At 40.0% G+C, this 22,500-nt stretch overlaps 1 protein-coding gene and 1 pseudogene across 2 annotated transcripts in view; one reads left to right on the forward strand and one right to left on the reverse strand.

The window, feature by feature from the left end:
- The window catches only part of ST6GALNAC5 (ST6 N-acetylgalactosaminide alpha-2,6-sialyltransferase 5), a 187,188-nt gene that overhangs the window by 89,088 nt on the left and 75,600 nt on the right, over positions 1-22,500 (reverse strand). The gene's annotated exons all lie outside the window — the stretch shown is intronic.
- LOC133089038 (transcription initiation factor TFIID subunit 9-like) lies at positions 1,743-2,365 on the forward strand (annotated as a pseudogene).

Raw genomic sequence — 22,500 nt, forward strand, 5'->3', positions numbered from 1 at the left:
CTGGTGACCCCAATGTCACAGAATATGAAGTAGAATATGAAAAGGCTCTTTTCATATAATAATAGCTGCCCTTTAACAAATGAAGATGAGGTTGAAAACGAGTCATTTGAGCTTAAGGAAGCTTACGGTTCTTGATATGTTTTGGAGTAAGAAAATCAGACATACACTTTATCAGATTCACTCTAGTGGGAGTAGTCACACGGGAGGAAGGGAAGTAGAGTGAGAAGTATATTCTTGTTTATAGCCTTAGTTGAATAGTTTTCTTTCTCTCTCTTTTCACTCATTAATAAAATGATGTGCGGGATGACCTGGAGTCTCTAACATTGGGATATGGTACCATTCTGGAATTCTGTGCTCTGGGGCTTGGTAGGAGACGTATTGCTCCCATTCACCCTCTCTCTCTCTCGTTCTCACTGGCCAGTTCTCTTTCTTTGGGGGGATGTTGGTTCTGAGGAGAGAAATCAGGGAGCTGATCACTAAGGTGGGAGGAGCTTACAGGGGTCAGAAAGTCTTCCGAGGCAGAGACGTCTAAGTCCCACTTCATGTCCCCTTGCTGGCCCAAACTCCCTTAAGTTGGGATAATGTGGCTGAGTTACAACCAATGAAATGTGGAGGAAGTGTCACGAGGGCACTTCCCGGCCCCTACAGACAGGTGGGGAAACTTTTAGCTTCCTCTTTTCTTGACACAGCAACCTTGCAGGCTGCAGGATAGGAGAGGGTCACCTGATTCACTCTGGACTTTGAGTGCAGAAGAAAATCCTCAGGGTCTTAAACAATTTACTCGTTGAGGTTTATTTATTACTGAAGCATAGCCTACCTTATCCTGACCTTTTTTCTAATTTATCAAGCCCATTTCATCTGAGGATGACAGGGTGGGGCAGAATGCAGGACAGGAGACTTCTTCAGGATTCAACGTTTTGCATTGTTTGTTAGAGATCCTCTCCTGTTATCCTGCTTAGAAATATGAATGTGTCAGTGCAGGATACAGGGATTTGAGGGGAATTTATACACAAGCCCAAATTTTCTCTTCTGGCCCTAGTTTTCCCCAAGTGTTCCTTTCTTGTTTTAATATGTACTAAAAAAAAAACCCTTATAAGATAAAAGATAAACTTTGAAGGTGAATTAAATACTTTGGTAAACCTTCAATAGTTTTGTAACTTTTTAATAATCATGATCTTTTAACTTTAACAATCTGTCATTTAAAGTTACTAATTTTCCTTAAGAAAACAGGGGGGGCTTCCCTGGTGGCGCAGTGGTTGAGAGTCTGCCTGCCGATGCAGGGGACATGGGTTCGAGCCCTGGTCCGGGAAGATCCCACATGCCGCGGAGCAGCTAAGCCCGTGCGCCACAACTACTGAGCCTGCGCGTCTGGAGCCGTGCTCCGCAACGAGAGGCCACGATAGTGAGAGGCCCGCGCACCGTGATGAAGAGTAGCCCCCGCTCGCCACAACTGGAGAAAGCCCTCGCACAGAAACGAAGACCCAACATAGCCAAAAATAAATAAATAAATTTATTAAAAAAAAAAAAAACAAAACGGGATAAGCTTCATGACATTGGTCTTTGCAGTGATTTCATGGACCTGACATCAAAAGCATTGGCAACAAAAGCAAAAATAGACAAGTGGGACTACATCAAACTAAAAAGCTTCTGCACAGCAAAGAAAACAATCCTATCTCCTGTCTCATTTCTTTTTCCTACTCAGCCTTTCATCCCCACTCCTTCCTTCTGAATTACATAGCCTTATGGTTAATCATTTTAATGTGCAGATTAATTCTGGTCTTCATGTCCTGTCCGTAGCTGACAGAAATGAAGGTAATGAAGGAAGAAAAGATTCTGAGTCATTTACCTCTCCTCCCCCAAGAGATTTTTTATTAGATATCGCAAAGCAAAGAAATCAAACCCCTTTGCCGTTGATCAAGCCATGTTCAGGCTCTAGATTGCCAACTGGTAGATACTCCTTGACTGCTCCAAATTATAGATTTAAGCCTTAAAACAGGGATCTACTTCTGGGGGAAGAAGAACAGTTCTGCGGTAAAGTGTTGGTTCAGTTATTAGCAGACCAAGTACTCCCACACTTGGCACACCAACCCCACACACCATGTCTGTGTCAACTAAAGTAGGGACTCCAGTGTCCCTCAAAGGGCAAAGGTTCACAGTACAGATGCCCACTTCAAAATCCCCAGCTGTGAAAGCATCAATTCCTGCAACATCAGCAGTTCAGAATGTTCTAATTAATCCATCATTGATTAGTTCCAAAGACATTCTTATTACCACTAACATGGCGTCATCACAAAATACTGCCAGTGAATCATCAAATGCACTGAAAACAAAATGTGAAGATGATGATGACCGTGATAATTTGTAATCTAGCCTTGATGCATGTAACATGCATACTTGGTTTTAAACCCATTGTACTGAGGTTAAACACGCATGCTGGATGTTTCCAAGCTGCGTTTTAGAAAAACAGTATTTAATGAGTAAATATGGTTATCATACTTTTCAATTAAAAAAAAAAAAGATACCAATTGAGTTTCTTACTACAACATCTGAAATAAAAACTAATTGTCCTCTTGAAAAAATAAATAAATAAAGTTACTAATTTAGTTTAAACAGCTGTTGAAATAAATGTCTAGGTCCAAGATGGAGCTGCTTCTGCCTGGGGTGCGGTGTCAGCAAACTGAAACATGTAACTTTCGAGTCCCTATAAATGTTCCACTTGACCAGAAATGCAGTATATCCAGTCAACCAATCCCCACATGCCAAGCCAACTCGGGGCTCTATACGTATTCCCTTTTCCTTATTCATTTAAATTTTCCCTTCTCTATTCCTCATTCTTTATCCTATAAAAGCGTCCTGCCTTCCAGTCCATTTTGAAGTTCTTTGGACCCTTGGGAATGGAGACTGCTCACTTCATGAAGTGTTAAATAAAGTTTGTATCATCTAAATTGTCTTCTTTAATTATTTTAAGAGAGCTTAATCTCTACTTATTTCCTGTTACATGATAGAGAAGAAATTTCTTTTTTTTAATAAATTTATTTATTTTATTTATTTATTTTTGGCTGCTGCGTGCAGGCTTTCTCTAGTTGTGACAAGTGGGGGCTACTCTTCGTTGCGGTGAGCGGGTTTCTCATTGAGGTGGATTCTCTTGTTGCAGAGCACGGGCTCTAGGTACATGGGCTTCAGTAGTTGTGGCTCGCGGGCTCTAGAGCGCAGGCTCAGTAGTTGTGGCCCACGGGCTTAGCTGCTCCGCGGCATGTGGGATCTTCCCGGACTAGGGCTTGAACCCGTGTCCCCTGCATTGGCAGGCGGATTCTTAACCACTGCGCCACCAGGGAAGCTCCCAGAAAAAATGTTTTTAAAGCTACAGGATACAGCTTTTAGGCCAGGATTATTTATATTATCATCAACTTAGATGTATAAAATATTATTGATCCTAAACTTCAGTTAATGTCTAGTGAAAAAAAAAAGCAAATTTAGGAATTCTCGACCTGGTTGCATTTTTATTCTCAAAGTTAGTCTGTTGCTAATAAATAAATTATTGTTATGAATTTGAATTGTTACCCATGCAGACTGGAATCATGGATAACTGAGTAAATAAAAATGCTTTTGAGTTTGGATCAGTACGTTTTATAAGCCTAGAATTTCACAAGAGGAACTGCACTCAGCTAGTACTTCTGAAACCGGGGCCCCTGCTAAAACCGAGTTCCCCTGACAAGTATGATTAACCTCTCTATCTAAAACTTAATTCCCTTTCTTGTCCCACCCCTGTTCCCCTCAGGAGTAAGAAGTATTAAAGAAAAGGGGGGATTGAAATTGAGCAGGACCCTGCGAGGTCCTCCCATGTACAAAAGCCTCTGTGTCCCCCACCCTTTCTTGTCTGTAGAAAAGATTTTAGTCTCCTATGCCTTCCCTGAGTTCCAAAGAGAAGACTCAAACAGTTACTAATTAGAGAAGTGATGGAATGCAGAAACAAAGGAAAAGCAATTAAACAAGATAGCTTGAACAACAGTTCAGTGATAAGACAGAGTCCTCCTGAAGGAATATACATAACAATCTGATGCATATCTTTGAGTTGTTATGCAGAAATTAAGACCCCTGACCAGGTGGAGGATGGTGACAACGTGCTGACCCCAGTCTGGTTGGAACCAGAAAGTTGATTTGAGATTCCTGAAATTCCACCTTGTCACCTAACCACCACCCCAATCAAAAGAAAGTCATGCACCCTGCAACCCTCACCCCAAATGTTGCCTTTAAAAACCTTCCCTGAAAACCATAGAGGAATTTGGGTCTTTTGAGCATAAGCTGCCCATTCTCCTTGCTTGGAGCCCTGCAAATAGACATTGTACTTTCCTTCACAGCAGTTTTGTGTCAGTTGATTGGCTTTGCTGGGCGGTGGGTGGGCGAACCCAAGTTTGGTTCAGTAACACTTCCATATACTAATTCATATCTACTTAATTTTGTAATTTGGTAGGATGCCAACCTATCCATTCAGGGATAGGCACATCTATTTGAAAATAGTTAAGTTACATGTACAAAAAAAATGTATGTCTGCTTATCCTTATGTACATAGAATGCACCATTAAATTTAGACGCAAAAACATGAATCCCAAATCGCTTAAATTCCTAGGTAAAGTCATCTAAAGTATTAAAACTAAACAACTTAAACTTTTTTATCATCCACAAACCATTCTGGCCCACTCTTGCAAAAAAAGCTCACAAGGCAATTTGGGTTGGAGGCATTTTTCTTCTTTAACTCTTCCAAATGCAGCTTTGTATTAGCATGCTCAATAAAGCAAGTAACACTTCCACTTGATTGCTTGAGACCATTCTTGACCCTCATTTCATTCTAGTTGGAGGTAATTACTTGCTGCTAATGCAAAGTGCTAAAGACAGCCTTAAATTCTGTTGAGTTATTATGTAGATTGGGAATCAGACCTCTCCAATTCTTCTCTTAAAACAGCACCATAACTCTAATCTCTACTTTGTCAAATTCAAAAGTCTACCTATTTTTGAGTGAAAACTTCTTACTTAAAATAAGATATTGGTCCTGGACCTGGTGGAGGAAATGGGTGAGTTTCTTTGGGAATGAGGTCAGGAATGAATAAGTCAGCAATAAGGGAGGTGAAGTATATACTTTCAGGATCTAATATACCTCAGAATTGTGGAATGTAGCTCTTACTCTCTTTTTTTCATACCTGGTGTACTGAAAATATAATACAAGACTGTTTAGGCAATCTAAGTAGCAACTCTAAATTCAGCCACAGTCACTGGATAAGTTTTTGTTTTATCTGAGTCTAGATGAAAACTCTGAATATCAACTCATTTAAATTCAAACCAGTCATGTCTGTATACTAAGAAGTCATCTCTGGATTAATAGTATTTACAGTAAAATGGTACAGGGTTTCTCTTAGCCTCATTCCAGGAATGAATAAAAAACAACAGTAAAAGGCTATTTTTTCTGTGAATACCTAAATGACTTCACAGCCATTACTCCACTCAGAGGAAAAATGATTCTCATAGCACAGCGAGGGGGAGAGAATGCCTTGGCTTCTATTAAGAGTAATGGAGGTTGGGATGCAAAGTTCAGTTGTCAGGAAAGAAATAGTTGCCACAGGCCTGGAGAACAGGAGGAAAATTTACTAATTAGTTCTTCCTAAACCAAGAAGTTTATTGTTTAACTCTCCTTCCTTCACGAGAAAGTAAAGTACAGGATCATATATATTCCTGAAAAGGGTAAATGAAATATCTTCCAAAAATTAAAAAAGATGGCAAATGCAATAATAGAAGCTTAAATATATGGGGTTGTACATTCATTCTTTTTTCACAATGTAGAAAATTTAAGTCTACAAAATGTAGAATTATTTGACACCTGAAAATTGGAAATAGCGAGGGATGGTTTATCACCCCCGTTCCTCCCGGGAGGGCAGGGCCAAGCACATTTTCTACTGCATTCCTACTACTTTCCATTTTCTAAAATTATGCTTCTGGTCTAATCAAAACACTATTTTGACACAACCTTTTTAATCTTCCTTTTTTTCTCCCGCAAAATCACCTCAGGCATCACAAACCCATTTTATTGGAGACCGCAATCTTGTACCTAAAGAACAACTCAGCGTTAACCCCGGGCCCTCTGGACACCCTTTATCAGGTTTAGGTGAGTCCTGGAATCTTAGAACTCCCGACGGGGCTCAGGACAGTAAGGAGGGTTTTACAGATCCTTGCCGTGTAAGGCCCACACCACAGCTGCTTCACCCTGTGACTGGCATGGCCCTGGCACTTCTGCTGAGTCAGGAGAGAATCCAGTCAATCCCAGTTTCCCCGGAGAACCACTCCGAGTCGGGCCCAAGCTGCCCAGCATCCCCAAGGCAGCAGTGCCACCGTCTGTCGTGAGCTTCCTGGCCTCTTTTTTTCCAAAGATGGTCAGATGTTTGCCTAAGTTGGTTTTCCTCAATTTGCTAAGATTCAAATGTAAGGAAAAGACAATGTCTCCTCAGGTGAATTCTGGGGAGAAAAAGCTATAACTACAGATCCAAAAAAAAATGCTGGGGAAGACAAACTGGGAGAGAGAAGCAGAGAGCGGTTTCCAGGGAAAATCGGTGTCATTAGGCTGATGCTAAAATCTCCTGTGAACCTTAAAGCTTGCCCTTATTCAAGGAAGCTGCTTTACAGGCAATGTGCTAGCTTATTTCCACAAGTGAATTCGTTTGGAAGGATAGTTTTTCAGATTACAATTCACTCATTCATGCATTTGCTTGCCAGTGAGTATATACTGAATACCTGCATATGCCAGACTCTGTGTAAAGCCCTGAGGATACACAGTGAGCAAATGGACAAACATCCCTACCTGCATGTGGCTCACACTCTCAGGGGTGGGTAGGGGGTGCAGAATAAATAATTAGGGGGATAAGAAAGGAAGATAGAGAGGGGGCAATCTAACTTATTCTTGGTACCTTAAATACTTTTTATACTCAGCCTCCTTGGGCCTATGATTAAACAAAAATTCTTTGCTAAACAAAGCTTTCCCTTTTTCATAACGACTATCACATTTCTTAGCTCCGGATCATCTTGACCTATAAACTGTTAGCTGTGGAAGTGACCCAATAGCCATCTATTTCTCTCTTTTAAAAAATGAAAGCAATTCCACAGGAATTGTTGCCAGCATTCTCAGACAGAACCAGGAAACGTTTACTTCTAGATTTCTGGCACCGTATATCAGGGGAAGCACTTCTGCATCCTACCAGGATGAAAACTGTCACCTTGGGCAGCCTTAGGGTAAGAGAAGCAGCAGTGGGGACACACAGGCCTCCTCTCTTTTGATGGGTCTACACTCAAACCCTTGTGCTCCTCAGCACACGACAACTAAATAAATTATCTGCTGGGCAGCCACAACCTTCCTGCTGCACCCTACGTGCGCAAACTCACACCCTACTTTTGTTAAAGAACACAATGTGTATTGTTGTACTCCAGAGAAATCCCATACCATTTGAAATGTGTACAACCCGAACCTTGGCTGCTAACATGTCTTCATATTTTACAACTGGTTTCCGTGAACTAGATGTATTGTCTTGTCACAATACTGAATTAAAAGCATGAATTACATACTGAGACATCGGGGCGGCGGGGGGAAGCTTCCGGTTAAGCTCTCATGTTACTTGTATCTGATTGTTCATGGATGGAATTAGATAGCCTTCTCCCCAGCCTGCTAGAAAGAGCTGTGGTGTTGGGGGCACCTGGATTTAGAAGTACTTCAGGACTGCCTGCTGTAGGCCCTGTCATTATGTTGATGATAATGTGAACTCCTCAGCATGGGAAATTATATGCCACAAAGATAAACTCAGGTCTATTTTAGAAGGAGCTGCCAACCAACTTTCCTGACTGCTGCCTGTTACATGTTCAGTGCAAACCACTGAGCACAACACTGTATATTTAAGAAGGAACAGAGGTAGTTCCTAAGAGGCTTGTGTGATACAAGAAATTACCCGATGCCTGACTCATCACCCGAGCTTACCGAGTTGACAATCCTGGCATTTGGTCACCATGGCCACAGCTTCTGTATCTTGCCTCCAACTGCTACTTAACTAAAGCTGTGCCCAGTAATGACAATTTTTAGTTAATACTCACAATAAAAATGCTAATTTTTTGCGGCTCCAAATAAAAGTTTTCAGTGAATCTCTACAAGCATAACTAAGCCATCCAGTGAAACCAGCTACGATTGTCAGGCCTACGATTTTTGTGTTTGGATTTTATTTTTATTATGAACCCAAAAAGGCAGGTGGCAGAAAGGTGAGGAGCCAGGGAAGACAAAATAGGTGCACTCCAAAGCTTGTAACTAAGCTTGGCATGAAAGGGAAAGGTGTTTGCAGCTGCCATGTGGTGTGGACCTAACTTATCACCATTTTCATCAAACGTGAGATGAGGTATTTCGAAGAGAGGCAGTGTGGGTACAGCAGACCTTTTCCAGCTGGGGCAAAAGACCAGATTTGGGTTCCCAGTTTACCACTCATTATGTGACTTGGGCAAGTTATTTTACTTCTAAGGATCTCAGGTTTCATCACCCTGAGGGAGCCAGATGACATCATTTCTAAGGTTCCTTCCATTTAATACACGTTTGAAACAGCCTGTCATAAAAAAAGCACACTAACACGTGTCTGTGTGAGCTAACATTTATTATTATTTGATATGTACAAGTACCACACTTGTGCTCCATTATGTCAGTCTTATTTATTTATGAAGACTTCAGGGCCTAATAAGCGTAATAATACTGACAACAACTAGTATCTATTGAACACTTATTTCATGCCAGAAATGGGTCTGACGTTACCTGAACTCAGAAGTCCTTCCTCTCTAACATCTGGTCACCACAGCCACATCTTCTGTATCTTGTCTCCAACTGCTCCTTACGGAGCTGTGCCCCGTAATAACAATTTTAATTTAATACTCATAATTAAAATGTTAATTCTGTTAAATGCCTCAAATACAAGTTTTAGTGAAACTATACATGCATAACTAAGCTACAACAACTCAGTGAAGCTGGCTATGGGTGCCAGTCTTATGATTCCTGAGTTTTACACGCATTTGCACGTGCATAACTAAATAATCATCACAGTGACTCTTTGAGGGAGGTACTCTGATTACTCCCATTTTCAGATAAGGACATTGAGGCCTGGAGAGGTTCATTAACTTATGCAAAGTCATTCAGCAAGTAGGTGGCAGTCATGATTCAAATTCCGGAGGACTTACATTTACTGGAATATAAATTCCATGAAAGTAGCAACTAGGTCTGTCTTGTTTGCCTCTGCCTCTCCAGTGCCTGGCACACGGCAGGTGATCAGTAAATACTTGTGGAATGAATGAAAGTCTAACGCATATCCCTTCCTCTCAACGACTCTCCCGGATACATCACATAATCAACCCTCTCAGTGATCTTGTAAGAGGCTGCCAGGGAGACCCCACTTGTGAGCACAGGTAGATTAGCATAATTCTAACTCCACTCTTGGAAAACCAAGTGAAACCACTGCACATTTTGTTGACCCTGGGCCCCCTCCTCCTGCACAAAGGGTGATGGAGCTGTGGGATATTTGTGTCAGGGAGCCCAGGGTGGATAAGCCTGCTTCCCTTGGCCTTTGCTCTGGAAATGACATTCCCATTGACAGTGGGTCCTGATTTTGCAAGGAAAAGCCAGCTGGTTGATCAGTTGTGTGAGTGACCATCTCTTGTGGGAGCTATGATTAGTTTTCATCCTGCCTCTGTCTTTTGACCACCAATAAGACTGTTTCGCTTTCCTATCACCAGAACTGGCTCCCTGTTAATGCATTTCCAGCCCTAACAGAAGAGAAATGAGAAGGGAGATGGCGTGAGTGTCCCCATGGCACTCAACCTGCTAACACTAATGTTGAGCAGGGCCATCCATCCCGTTAGAGTTGACAGAGCATCCCTGAGACAAAGCGGATGCCACAGCTGAAGCCACAAGTGCCCAGAGTGCAGCCACGTCCATCCAGAACACAAGTATGAGAAGGCAGCCTCCTGGAGCAGAGGTTTGCTGCAAATTGAAAATATTCAGCTCTGTGGAATCCAAGCGGATTGATTGTTTAGTAAATATTTCACTGAGAACATCAGCTGTGGAATTTGGATGCTTAAGTGATGCAGATAATTAAATGTAAATAATTTAAAATTAATAACGTTTGAAATGTTAAGCATAATGAGACAGACGATATATCAGTAATAAAGGGGTTTCATTCATCCTGAAGAGCCGCTCACCGCCTTCAGGGCTGGGTCACAGCAGAGATGGCCTGCGTCAGTTCCTGGCTGTTCCAGGGATGCAACCCTTCATTCCAATTTGGCAAAAGCACTGCCAACAGATGTTTTCTGGTCCTCATCACTATAGTACGGGGATCTTTACAAAGGCTCTACCCAGAGCAGTTACTGGGGTGTGTGTGAAGAGGGGCAGGGGAGATTCTGTAAATGTATTACCAGAAATCACACCTCCAGTCCAAAGGCGCTAGAACTGAAACAAAGACAAATCCACATTTGTTTAGTGAATTATGTAATGGAAATAAGCTCCCTGGAGAGTTATTCCATTTAGTCTTTTCTCGTGCTCTCGCTCTCTCATCTTCAATCATTTCCCTTTTCCTCTCCAGTAGCTACTTGTCTTCAGTCTAAAAATAGTATGCTCAAGTGTTCCTCGTCGTACAAAGAGAATTCTCTCAATGTGCCTCCCTGTAAAAGTTGCTCCTCTCTCCTTTCTTTCCCCATCAAATTTCTTGAAAGAGTGGAGCACGTTCCCTCCTCCTTCTCTGCAGCCCCACTTCCCTGTGTGGCAGCCTGCCCCTGCCCTTACCATACCATGCCCAAACTGCTCCTGGCAGAGTTACCAGTGCTGTACTGCTCCATAAATCCAATGCTCTCTTAGGACCTCTCCACTGCGTCTCACACTCGTGACTCTGTTTTTCTGAAATCCTCCCCTCCTCTGGTTTCAGCTCTAACATTTTCTCCCGATGCTCCGTCTATCTCTCTAGTGACCACTTTTTAGTTCCTGGCCTGCCCTCAAAGGTGAGCTTTTCCCCTAAATTCTTTCCTTCTCTACACAACGGCCTGCAAATGAAAATCCAACAGAGAGAAAGCAGGAAACATAAACGTGTGGAATGGTTGGGATAGGAGGGGGTGTAAAGACAATAGGGAGTGGTGTAGGCTGTGGCTAAATGGATACTGAATACCCTCGTGCTAAATCCATTCAAATTGGAATACAGTCATTTTGATGTCTTCAGGGCCCTTGCTGAGAGCAAGGAATTACAAGCATAAATTTTATTGGTCAGGTAGGACAGAGGAGGAAAAGGAATGTTTCTTTTATGCATCCCCCTGGTGAAGATGAGACTGATATCAGTACCTGGGACAGGTTCGTGTTCGTTTTCTACTGGTTTTTCTCATCATCTGACACCGAGGAGTAACAGCTGCTGAGCACAAAGTACATTCATTCCCTGTGCTTCCTTTAAGTCTGCATACACTCTGGCTTGGAAATACTTATTGGGTGTTTGCCTTAATTAGTACATTTGCTCTTTCTTCTTCAACTCAGCAGCCTCAACCCTTCCTCACACCACCTTCTATCAAGCTGTTAGTCATTCTCTTTTTAAAAAACATTTATGGAGAATTTAACATGGTTTTAAACTGTGAACGAAAGAAAATATTTGCAAATTATATAGCTGATAAGAGGTTAATATCCAAAGTATATAAGGAACTCATACAACTCAATAGCAAAAAAAACCCAAACAATTCAATTAAAAAATGGGCAGAGGAACCGAATAGGCATTTTTCCAAAGAAGACCTACAAATGCCAACAGGCACATGAAAAAGTGCTCAACATCACTAATCATCAGGGAAATGCAAATGCTATCACCTCACACCTATCAGAATGACTATCATCAAAAAGACAAGAGGGCTTCCCTGGTGGCACAGTGGTTCAGAATCTGCCTGCTAATGCAGGGGACACGGGTTCGAGCCCTGGTGTAGGAAGATCCCACATGGCGCGGAGCAACTGGGCCCGTGAGCCACAACTACTGAGCCTGCGCGTCTGGAGCCTGTGCTCCGCAACAAGAGAGGCCGCGATAGTGAAGAGGCCTGCGCACCGCGATGAAGAGTGGCCCCCGCTTGCCGCAACTAGAGGAAGCCCTCGCACAGAAATGAAGACCCAACATAGCCAAAAATAAATATTAAAAAATATAAATAAATAAATAAAAGATTACTATTAAAAAAAAAAGACAAGAAATAACAAGTGTTGGTGAGAATGAGGAAAAAGGAAACACTTGCACACTGTTGGTGGGAATGCAAGCTGGTGCAGCCACTATGGAAAACAGTATGAAAGTTCCTTAAAAAATTAAATAAAGCTACCATATGATCCAGCAACCCTACTTCTGGGTACATAGCCAAAGGAAATAAAAACAGGATATCAAAGAGAGATGTACATTCCCATGTTTACCCCAGCATTATTCACAATAGCCAACTGTGTCCATCAGCGAATGAATGGATAAAGAAGATGTGGTATATATACACAATGGAATACTACCCAGCCATGAGAAAGAAGGAAATCCTGCCATTTGCAACAACGTGGATGGAACTTGAGGGGACTGTGCTATGTGAAACAAGATGGACAGAGAAAAATAAATACTGCATAATATCATTTATATGAGAAATCTTAAAAAAAAAAGCCAAACCCTTAGAAACAGAGAGTAGAAAAGTGGTTGCCATGGGCTGAGAGGGGGTGGATTAGGGGGAGAAATAGGAAAAAGTTGGTAAAAGGGTACAGACTTTCAGCTATATGATCAATAAGATTTGAGGCTTTAATGTAAAACACAGTGACTATCGTTAATAACACTGTATTGTAAAATCGAAATTTGCTAAGAGAGTAAAACTTAAATGTTCTCACCAAAAAAAAATTATTAGGAATTTAACATGGTTTTTAACTGTGCTGATAATTTAATAAGATTATTGTTATTTTTATTAATGTTCTGGTTACAAACATGGGTTTTGAGTGATTTGCCTCATCCTTATCTCCCCCATAAAGTCCTATTATTTTAGTGTGCGATTTTACAAAACTTCGGTCTTTCAGAAAAATCTTTTATTGTCAAATCACCAAAAACAAGAATCAAAAATAAATGACAAGCAAAACTAAAAACCACCTGCAGGGCTAGTTTAGGACCTCTGCTCTACAACTCCTCCTGAAGTAATCGTATCCTTTTTTATTATTTTTTTGGCTTCTATTAACCACTGCTATGTTGCTGATCCCCAGACCTATATTCTCCAGCCCAGGCCACTCTCTAGAGAGGGAGATGATATTTGATTATCTACAAAACATCTCAATGTGGCATCTCCAAGGAATGTGCCCAGAATGAGCCTCCTAAACACCCCTCCCCCACCAACGACAAACAGGCACACACACAGGCCCAGCTTCCTTCCTGTTCTAAGTTGGAGTGTGACTTCAGACGCAGTTTTGAGTCTCTACTCTCTCCCATCTTCCACCTTCAGTGGGTCACAAAGTCCTATCAATTCTCACTTTGTTTTTCTGTTTGTTTTTTTCTTTTTTTTAAAATTGGAGTATAGTTGATTTACAATGTTGTGTTAGTTTCAGGTGTACAGCAAAGTGAGTCAGTTATACATATATATGTATCTTTTTTCAGATTGTTTAGCACAGGGAACTATACTCAATATTTTGTAATAACCTGTAAGAGAAAAAAATCAGTTCTCACTTTGAAATAGCTTTTACATTCGACCATCTGCACCTAATTCTGCTGTCACTTCCCTCGTTGGAGACCTCATCTTTTGCCTGAAGAAATCCACTGTTTCCCTGACTCCATCCCTTCTTTGCACCAGTGTAGCTTACACACTGAGGTTTCAGACAGACTGAGAGATAGACAGTAAGGGGAATTGATGGAAGATGAAATAAGCTCAACTTTCCATTCTGGTCAGGATCAGGCTTAGCTCTTCATGGGCCTTTTTGAAGGGAATGAGTTATGAATTGTTATTGTTCAGCTAAATCGGAGAAGAAAAAAGTCAGACAATATCTAGAGAATCAACTAGATTTGATGGCTGTCAACAGTGAATGAGGCTGATTTTCTGAGCATCTGGCACTTAGATGGTGGTTGAGAGATATTTGCTGAATGAAGGTTGGAACACACGGCACTGGTGCCTTAGGAACCTGCAAACTCCCTGCACGTTTCCCCTGCACCATTTTGATTTTGGATTCTGTCTTAAAATCCTTCTATCAACAAAGAGAAAGGAGGACCTATCTGGTATCAAGTCAGAGGATGTTTATTCTCCTTCCTGGGAGAAAGCACTGGACTGAATTTGGAGGAGTTCCTGTATCTTGGAGGCACCAGGGAACTGATGATGGAGTATGGGAATGACTTTGTCAACAAGGGGATACTTTCTTTTCTAGTCTTATCCCTTTTCTTCTAGTCATACTTCTGCTTCTACCCAAAGGAAGCTCTCTGAGCCTGAAAGTGTTCAAGTATTAGTTAATTATGCTTAATAAATAAGTCAGAAATTATTTGTCTACTTCTATGATTTTAAAATTTCCATTTGAAATGGTTAGCTGGAGCAAATTTCTCTACTTCAAATTCACTCACTAACTTCCAATTACCTGACTGTTTATGAATAAGCTTCTCACCTGGCATTTATCTCTCTTCATAATAGGGCCCTACTTACCTGTCCACTTTCAGCCCTCAAACTCATTTACATAAGGACTGGCTGGAAACCACCGAGTTCTATGCTGCTTTTGGAACATATCCTATGTGTGCCCTTTTCCTGCTTCGGCTTAGTTTTTCCCCTCTGTCTGGAATGTCTTCACTTTGGCTCCTCCCACTATACTTTGAGGCCCAGATTAATTATTTCCTCCTCACGAAGACTTTCCTGGTCCCTCTTCCCATCCCCCTTAAAACTGGCTATGAGGCCTCTTTCTTCTAAATCCTAAATTACACAGGAATTCAAACAAGAATTATATCAGTAAGGTATATTACATGGCCCTTCCAATACCCTTATTGTATCATTTTAGACTACAGTTCTGTTTTTAAAAAACTTTATTATCTGTGTAATTTCTTGACACTGACCATGATGTCATAATCAGTTCTGCACCTCACTGGACAACCAAATGGCATCTTCAAGTCTCAGACATGATTCCCTGTCTCCTTTGCCAGTTCCTCTTCTATACGACTGTTACATTGAATCTTTTCAGGGTTCCATTCTGAATTATTCTAATATCCTGTGTTTATGTTACCTGTTTCTATGGATTTAAATAATATTTGCCTACTAACAGCTTCCAAATGTGCATCTTCAGTTTCAATTTTTCATTTGGACTTCCAACTCATATAGCTAAGAGCCAGCTCAGATATCTGAGACTCAACATGTACAACTGCATTCTTAAACTTCTCTAAATCTAGGAAGGGGAAGAAAAAAGAGGAGTCATTTTTAAAAAGGAAAATAACCCCTATTAAAAAAGAAGAAGACTTTCCAATGGTCCCAGAATCGCCCACTCCTAAAAGGGCCTTGGAATCATTCGGTCCATGTCCTCACCTGTAGGCAAAAACCCACATCTTCTGGTACAAAGTCCAATGTTCTTTCTACTACATCTCCATGTAACCTCTACTATGGGCCTTAGAAAGATCTTTAGTATCTAAGATTCATTATCAGTAGCTCAACGATTAATGCAATTTCAAAAGGTAAGACATTATAAAACTGAAAATAAATCTCACAGATTTACTCCATTTGGGCAACCTCACAAATACTATTTAATTACCTTATAATAATACTCTCTAAAGTGAGGATTGGTCCCACAATGGGAACTACTCCAAAGAAATGCTTCCTTCTTCCTCAGACTCCAATAGCATGTGCACATAATGTCTCAAAGAAAGAACATCCTTCAGTGAAACTTGCTGGTGAACTTTTCTCCAAGGGGAAAGGCTCATTCACAAGAAGAAACGGGCCACTGTTTTTGGTGTGTATGTTTTCCCTACTCTATTTTAGAGTATGAACAACCAAATAAACTCCAAGTTTGGTTCTTACTTCAATCTGAAGATAGAGCCGTTGCTTCAAATAAAAGACAATCAATCAGATATTTACTTGAAAAATCTGGGTACCAACAAAATAAAGAAAGTGATAGACTGGAACAGTATTTATAGTACATATGACAAAGGCATAAAAGCTTAATTACGTAATGAGCTTCAAGTGAATGTAAAAATAGTAAGACCCCTGGAAGACGGTCAAAGAACAAGATACAAAAGGAAATTGTATACGAACAAACAAATATGTGCAAAATTTTCAACCCAACTAGAGGTGTTTTTATTGACATTTTTTTTTTGAAAAATTAAGAATGTTTTTACCTCTGCAGAAGATAACCTTCCTATTACACTAGAGGAAAGTTCAGAGTGCTTGGGGAGTCTGGACCTATTCCTGGTTCTTCACCATATTAACAAATGACTGCTCAGAGTCTCAACTTTGTTGAGAAATTGGTATAATACCTCCAAGGGTTATCATCAATTGTACCTGAAATGTTCTATACAAGGTCTGGCACCAAATCCATACCTTGTAAGTGTAAGCTCATGAGAGTAGGACTTAATTTTATTCATATCTGTACTCCCAGGGGCAAGAAAGTGCCTGGACTTTTCAGAGATTTAATAATAATAGTAATCATAATTCTTGCATTATATTGCATCAAAATGATTTGAATTACCATCTTACAATAAATCTTTTTTACAAATCCCAAATGTTTTACTCTAAATGCTAGGGCCAAAGGTCTTTAGTTTTTGTGCTAACTTTACAATTCAATTTTTCAACATCTGAACAATTTTTCCTTTTCGAAAAAAAAAAAGAACTAACCAAGGAATTTAAATCATAATAACCACCTATACAACACCAATTTTCTTCCTAAATTATTCAGATTACTTCTGGTTATTTAGCACTTCACAGAAGAATTAAATTACCAATCTGCACCTTTACATATACATATTTATTCAATTCAACAAGAGTATGCAATGCCATATCGCCACTACTGATGATTTGTGCCTAAATAATAACTCCTGAATAGAGCTCACTGTCTTACGGGTCTTTGGTGGGATTTAAAAAAAATGAATTCTGCATGAGAGATGATATTAAAAAGGGAAAAACCCATAATTTGATTTTTCCGCCTATCTGGACCTCGTATTGGTTTCCTTTTATTAATTTCAGCAATAGAATCGCTCAGACATACTATAACTATTGTTATTTATTACTCATTTTCCACATATTCCCAAAAAAAGCTTTAGAGTAGTCCATTTTAACATGCTGTCATGTCTTCAATATTTGGTTCCCTGGAAGCAGCTGTAAAATTGAGTATATATAGCTAGCTCAGGATAACATACTGTGGAACCAATTTTCCTGTGACAAATAAATAAAAGTGTTTATTACCTGCCCACTTACTTATTATGCAGAAGTCATTTCTAGTAAATCAGAAATTAGGCAAAGTGAAATCTGACTTAGGAAACAACCAAGAGCAGAATGAAATGAAAATAATTGTAGTCTGATTTGTGAACACTCTATACAGCTTTAAGATATTACCTACAGACTCATAATATAATTGATTAGCTCAAAATTTCAAAGTCATGCCTCAAGACCCCACAGAGGCTTTCTAAAAGGGGGCCATCTGTCTGTCTTTCTTTTTTTTTCTTCTTCAGGACTGCTTCAGAGGATCCGTCAAGCAAAGGCTTTCCTTTTAGCCTGTTTATAACTACCAAAATATTCACAGTATTCCCTGGGCTTTCACCACTTCTTACATCCTCAGGTTTCAGCATGCAGGCCTTATTCTCAACCCAATTACCTGGATATGAAGCAGGCACTTCGCAGCTGTCACAAAACACCTATACCATTTTAGAAAGGCATTGCTATCAATAACCAAAAAAGCTGGGATTTTATCGCAGACAATATGTGAAATTGCACCTCACTGACAAAACCACTGCAGAACTCGGGTGATAATATTATTATAGTAATTACCATATGTCTTACATCAAATGCAACTCCAGTTTTATTATCATTCAGGTTTCTAGAAGGAGATAGGAGGGAGCTGTCACAGTTAGACAGTTTGTCCTCTATTCAACTGCCAGCTCCCCTCTGAAACACAGGCTTTCTATTCCACTAAAGGAAATACAATTATAACTCTATTTGCATTGAGAACAAGAGAAGCCCTGGGTTAATTACAGGTAAGGTTCTGTTTACATTCCCTGGGGCTCGCCACAGCCAGATTCCATTTCTGAGGTGAAAAAAGCTGCTGGAGTTTGAACTAAAGCCACATCTTTGTTTTTTAAATCCCACTCTTGAAATTCTGTGTGGCCAAAGGGAGCCTGTCACTCAAAGATCGTTCAAACGTAACCCCAGAAACCTCCATTTTCCAGAATCTGCATGTAGTTAAAGTAAGTTCAGAACCCAAAGTCTAAACAAAAGAAACAGAAGATGGAGTTGGAGGCCACCCCTGTGAAGATCAGGACAAGTGAGGGTGGTAATATGTTTATTATTAGTGTTGTATAATCAATTGATTAAAAAGGTAAGACAAAGGAGTGGTGAAAGGAGAAAGCCTGAATGCCAGTACACTAAGAGGACTATTTACTGACAAGAGACTGAGTTTCCAGCAAATAACTTCCCTCATCTGTAAGGCTTCCTGGCTTCCTCGCTTCTGGTTTTCAGGATGTTTCTCGGCTGAGGGCAGGATGGACTGGCTGTACTAACCTCAGCTGATTCCTGGGATGTGTTCCCCACTCCTGAGTTCACAGAAGAGAATTATTTCTCCTGATTTAGATTCAGCTTTCCAAAAATATGGACACAGCAGGTCTTATGCCATTTGTGTTCTTGCCAAGGTAATCGCAGACTGTTTAGCTGTCTGACTGCAATCTAATCATCTGAATTCTGGATAGTATTCTAGATGCCTAAAGCCAGCCTTTTCCCAGTCATTATCCATCATACCTATTTTATTTTGCTGATACTTATCACTTATAATCTGACATATCTTTTTTTAATATGTATTTGTGTAATTGTTTATTTTCGCTTCATCTTCCCTCCCCTCCCCCATTACATGCACATAAGAATGCCAGCTCCCTGAAAGCTGGGGTCTTTATTTGGAGCCTAGAATAGCACTAGACACATAACATGTACTTAATGATTATATTAAATGAAAGAATAAACCGCCATGATAATTTCAGAAGATCTGAACGTTGGCTTTGGCGGCAGCCATGGCCAGAGCACCAGCTGTACATAGATGATGCAGATATGGAGGTTGCTTTCTTTACAGAGCATTTGCTAGGAGCAAAATGTTAAGATATATTTAAGAAATGAAATGGAAAGCAATTCTAGTTTTATGGACTTAGATTCTTCTGAAGAAAAGACAAGTTACCTCTAAAGAGTTGTAATGCATGCACACTTTCCAGGAGAACCAGTCTCAGAGAAAAATGAGGGATGACTGACCTCGTTTTACCTAAATCAGGAGAGGAAAGAGGTGGGCACTGTAAACAGTTCCAGCGGGAAGGAGAAAGCAAGGAGTAATGCCCTTTCTAGGGAGGATGGCGGGCATGTGCCACATCATGCAAGGAATATGTCCTGCAAATGGAATTCCTTACTTGCAACCTGAAGGCCTACATTGTGTGTATGCGTGTGACTCTGTCAAGTTAAAAGGCAAGACAAAAGCGTAGTCTGTCGAGATGTGTGAGGACAGTCCATCTGCGTGCAAGAGGGATGGCCTTGGCAACAGCCTTGAAAGCTGGGTTGCGAGGTATTTCACACATTAATGGAGACAAACCAAAATCCTGTCTCCTTCAACTCCAAGTGAGATTTCAGAATGGTACTGATTCAGCTTTGGTGAGATTCTCACCTCCTCTTAGAAGCTGAGCTGTACTCAGCCAGACTCTCATTTGTGTTCAGTTAACTTCCTCTCTAATTTCCATCAGCAATTGTACACGTTTTCCCACCTCCCCTATTCAACAGGACCCCACTTACTCAGCACATGGGAAGACTAAATTCATGTAAATCCCCTGACTTCTCACCCCGACACCTAGAATGTATTTACTTCCACATGTAGGCTAATTTCTTTTCCTCTAGTCTGGGAGAAAGGTGTTCTCCCCTACCTATGGCTAATTCTTCATGCTGTCCACCCCACCCATGCCCTGTCACAAAATCCTGGACCTCGCTTTAACAATAATCCTCTTCCTTTCCCATACCGACGACCTCTCTTCTAGTAACTCTTCATGGATAACAAACATAAATGTCTCTTCCATCGTTTAAGGAAAAAGCTTTTCTTGACTCCTTATTCCCCTTTAGCTATCACCTAAGTGAATATTTACCTTGACTTTCTCATTCCTAAGTTATTTAGTGACTTATTAAAATCCAACTTCCATCCCATCTCACTAACGTAAAAAAATCACTTTCTAATTCCTAAATCCAGTTAACTCGGGTTTCATTTTACTTTTCTTTTTTTTGGAACTCTCTTTATCTTGAAACTCTTGGCATCCCTGACATCATTTTCTCCTAAATCTCTGCTGATCTTCCTGACTTGGTTTCCCTGCTGCTGATTCTTTTTCTTTATGTCCCTTAAATGCTGTTTCTTTCCTGGGCCTTATACTTAGTCTTCTTTACCTTCTATGGATGATCAAGTGATTTAATCCATTTCAGTAGCTCCAATTACCATCTGGAATATGCTAATGATTTGAAAAAAATCTCTCTCTGGTCCATAGCTCTCCTTGGAACCCTAGATATATGTGTCTGATACATTCTGAACCACAGAATTGGGTCAAAACAAATGTGAGAAACTGAGTCATCATCTACCAACTGAAAATCTATTGCAGGTAAACTTTCAAAGGCTATAAAATACTATACACATGATAACTGATTTTATTATTAAATATCATACACCTAAATCCCTCAGTCAGGCTTGCTAAGATGGCAGAAACAACTAAAATGGAGAAAAGGAACAATGAGTTCCAATAATTTCAATGCATATATATCTTGCTTTACCCACAAAATAAGCTTAGAGGTGAAAATCTGGGTAAGTCAAAGTATCAGTGTATTAGTTATCTATTGCTGAATAACAATATTACTACAAATTAGAGGCTTAAAATAACACATATTTATTGTCTCAGTTTCTATGGGTCAGGAGTCTAGGCATGACTTTGCTGGGTCTTCTGCTTAGGGTCTCACAAGGCTGAAATCAAGGTTTTGGGGTTGTGGTCTCAGCAAAGGCTCGACTGGGGTAGGATCCACTTCTAATCTCAAACTGGTGCTGTCACCTTAAGAGTCTCTTTGCCAGAGGTGGGTGGACCTAGAGTCTGTCATACAGAGTGAAGTAAGTCAGAGAGAGAAAAACAAATACTGTATGCTAACACATATATATGGAATCTAAGAAAAAAAAAAGGTCATGAAGAACCTAGGGGCAAGACGGGAATAAAGACACAGACCCACTAGAGAATGGACTTGAGGATATGGGGACGGGGAAGGGTAAGCTGTGACAAAGTGAGAGAGTGGCATGGACATATATACACTACCAAATGTAAAATAGATAGCTAGTGGGAAGCAGCCACATAGCACAGGGAGATTAGCTTGGTGCTTTGTGACCACCTAGAGGGGTGGGATAGGAAGGGTGGGAGGGAGGGAGACGCAAGAGGGAAGAGATATGGGAACATACGTATATGTATAACTGATTCACTTTGTTATAAAGCAGAAACTAACACACCATTGTAAAGCAATTATACTCCAATAAAGATGTTAAAAAAAAAAAAAAACGAGTCTCTTTGCCAGGTACAAGAAAAAATAGTTAAACGCATTATAAAATCAATAAGTAAAATGCGAAAAAAAAAAACAGTCTCTTTGCCACAATCCATATATATTTTTATGGGGGTTGGGGGAGGGATGGACCGAGAGTTTGCGATTAGCAGAAGCAAACCATTATATATAAACGGGATAAACAACAAGGTCCTACTGTATAGCACAGAGAACTATATTCAATATCCTGTGATAAACCATAATGGAAAAGAATATGAAAAAGAATGTGTGTGTATATACATATGTGTATATATATATATATATATGTATATATATATATAACTGGATCACTTTGCTGTATAACAGAAATTAACACCACATTGTAAATCAACTCTACTTCAATAAAGTAAATTTTTTTTAAGCCCTTAATGACTTAACACTTGTCACCTAGCAGTTTGGCAAAAAATATTAATAATAGCTCTGTTTTCAAGATAATAACTTGCAGCATTTTGGAAGGGCAATTTGGCAACATATATCAAAATTTTAAATGCACATTTTTTTGAACAAGGAATTCAACTTCTAGGATTTTGTTCAGTGGAAATAATTACACAAATGCTTTAAGATGCAATATGAAGATATTTGCTGTTCTGGTTGTGATAGCAAAAAATGAAAACTTAAATATTCACAAATAAGGGATTCAAAAAGAAATTGTTACTATCTATAGAATAGACTAGGATTCAACTA

This window comes from Eubalaena glacialis, chromosome 3, assembly GCF_028564815.1.
Source record: "Eubalaena glacialis isolate mEubGla1 chromosome 3, mEubGla1.1.hap2.+ XY, whole genome shotgun sequence".
NCBI lineage: Eukaryota > Metazoa > Chordata > Mammalia > Artiodactyla > Balaenidae > Eubalaena > Eubalaena glacialis.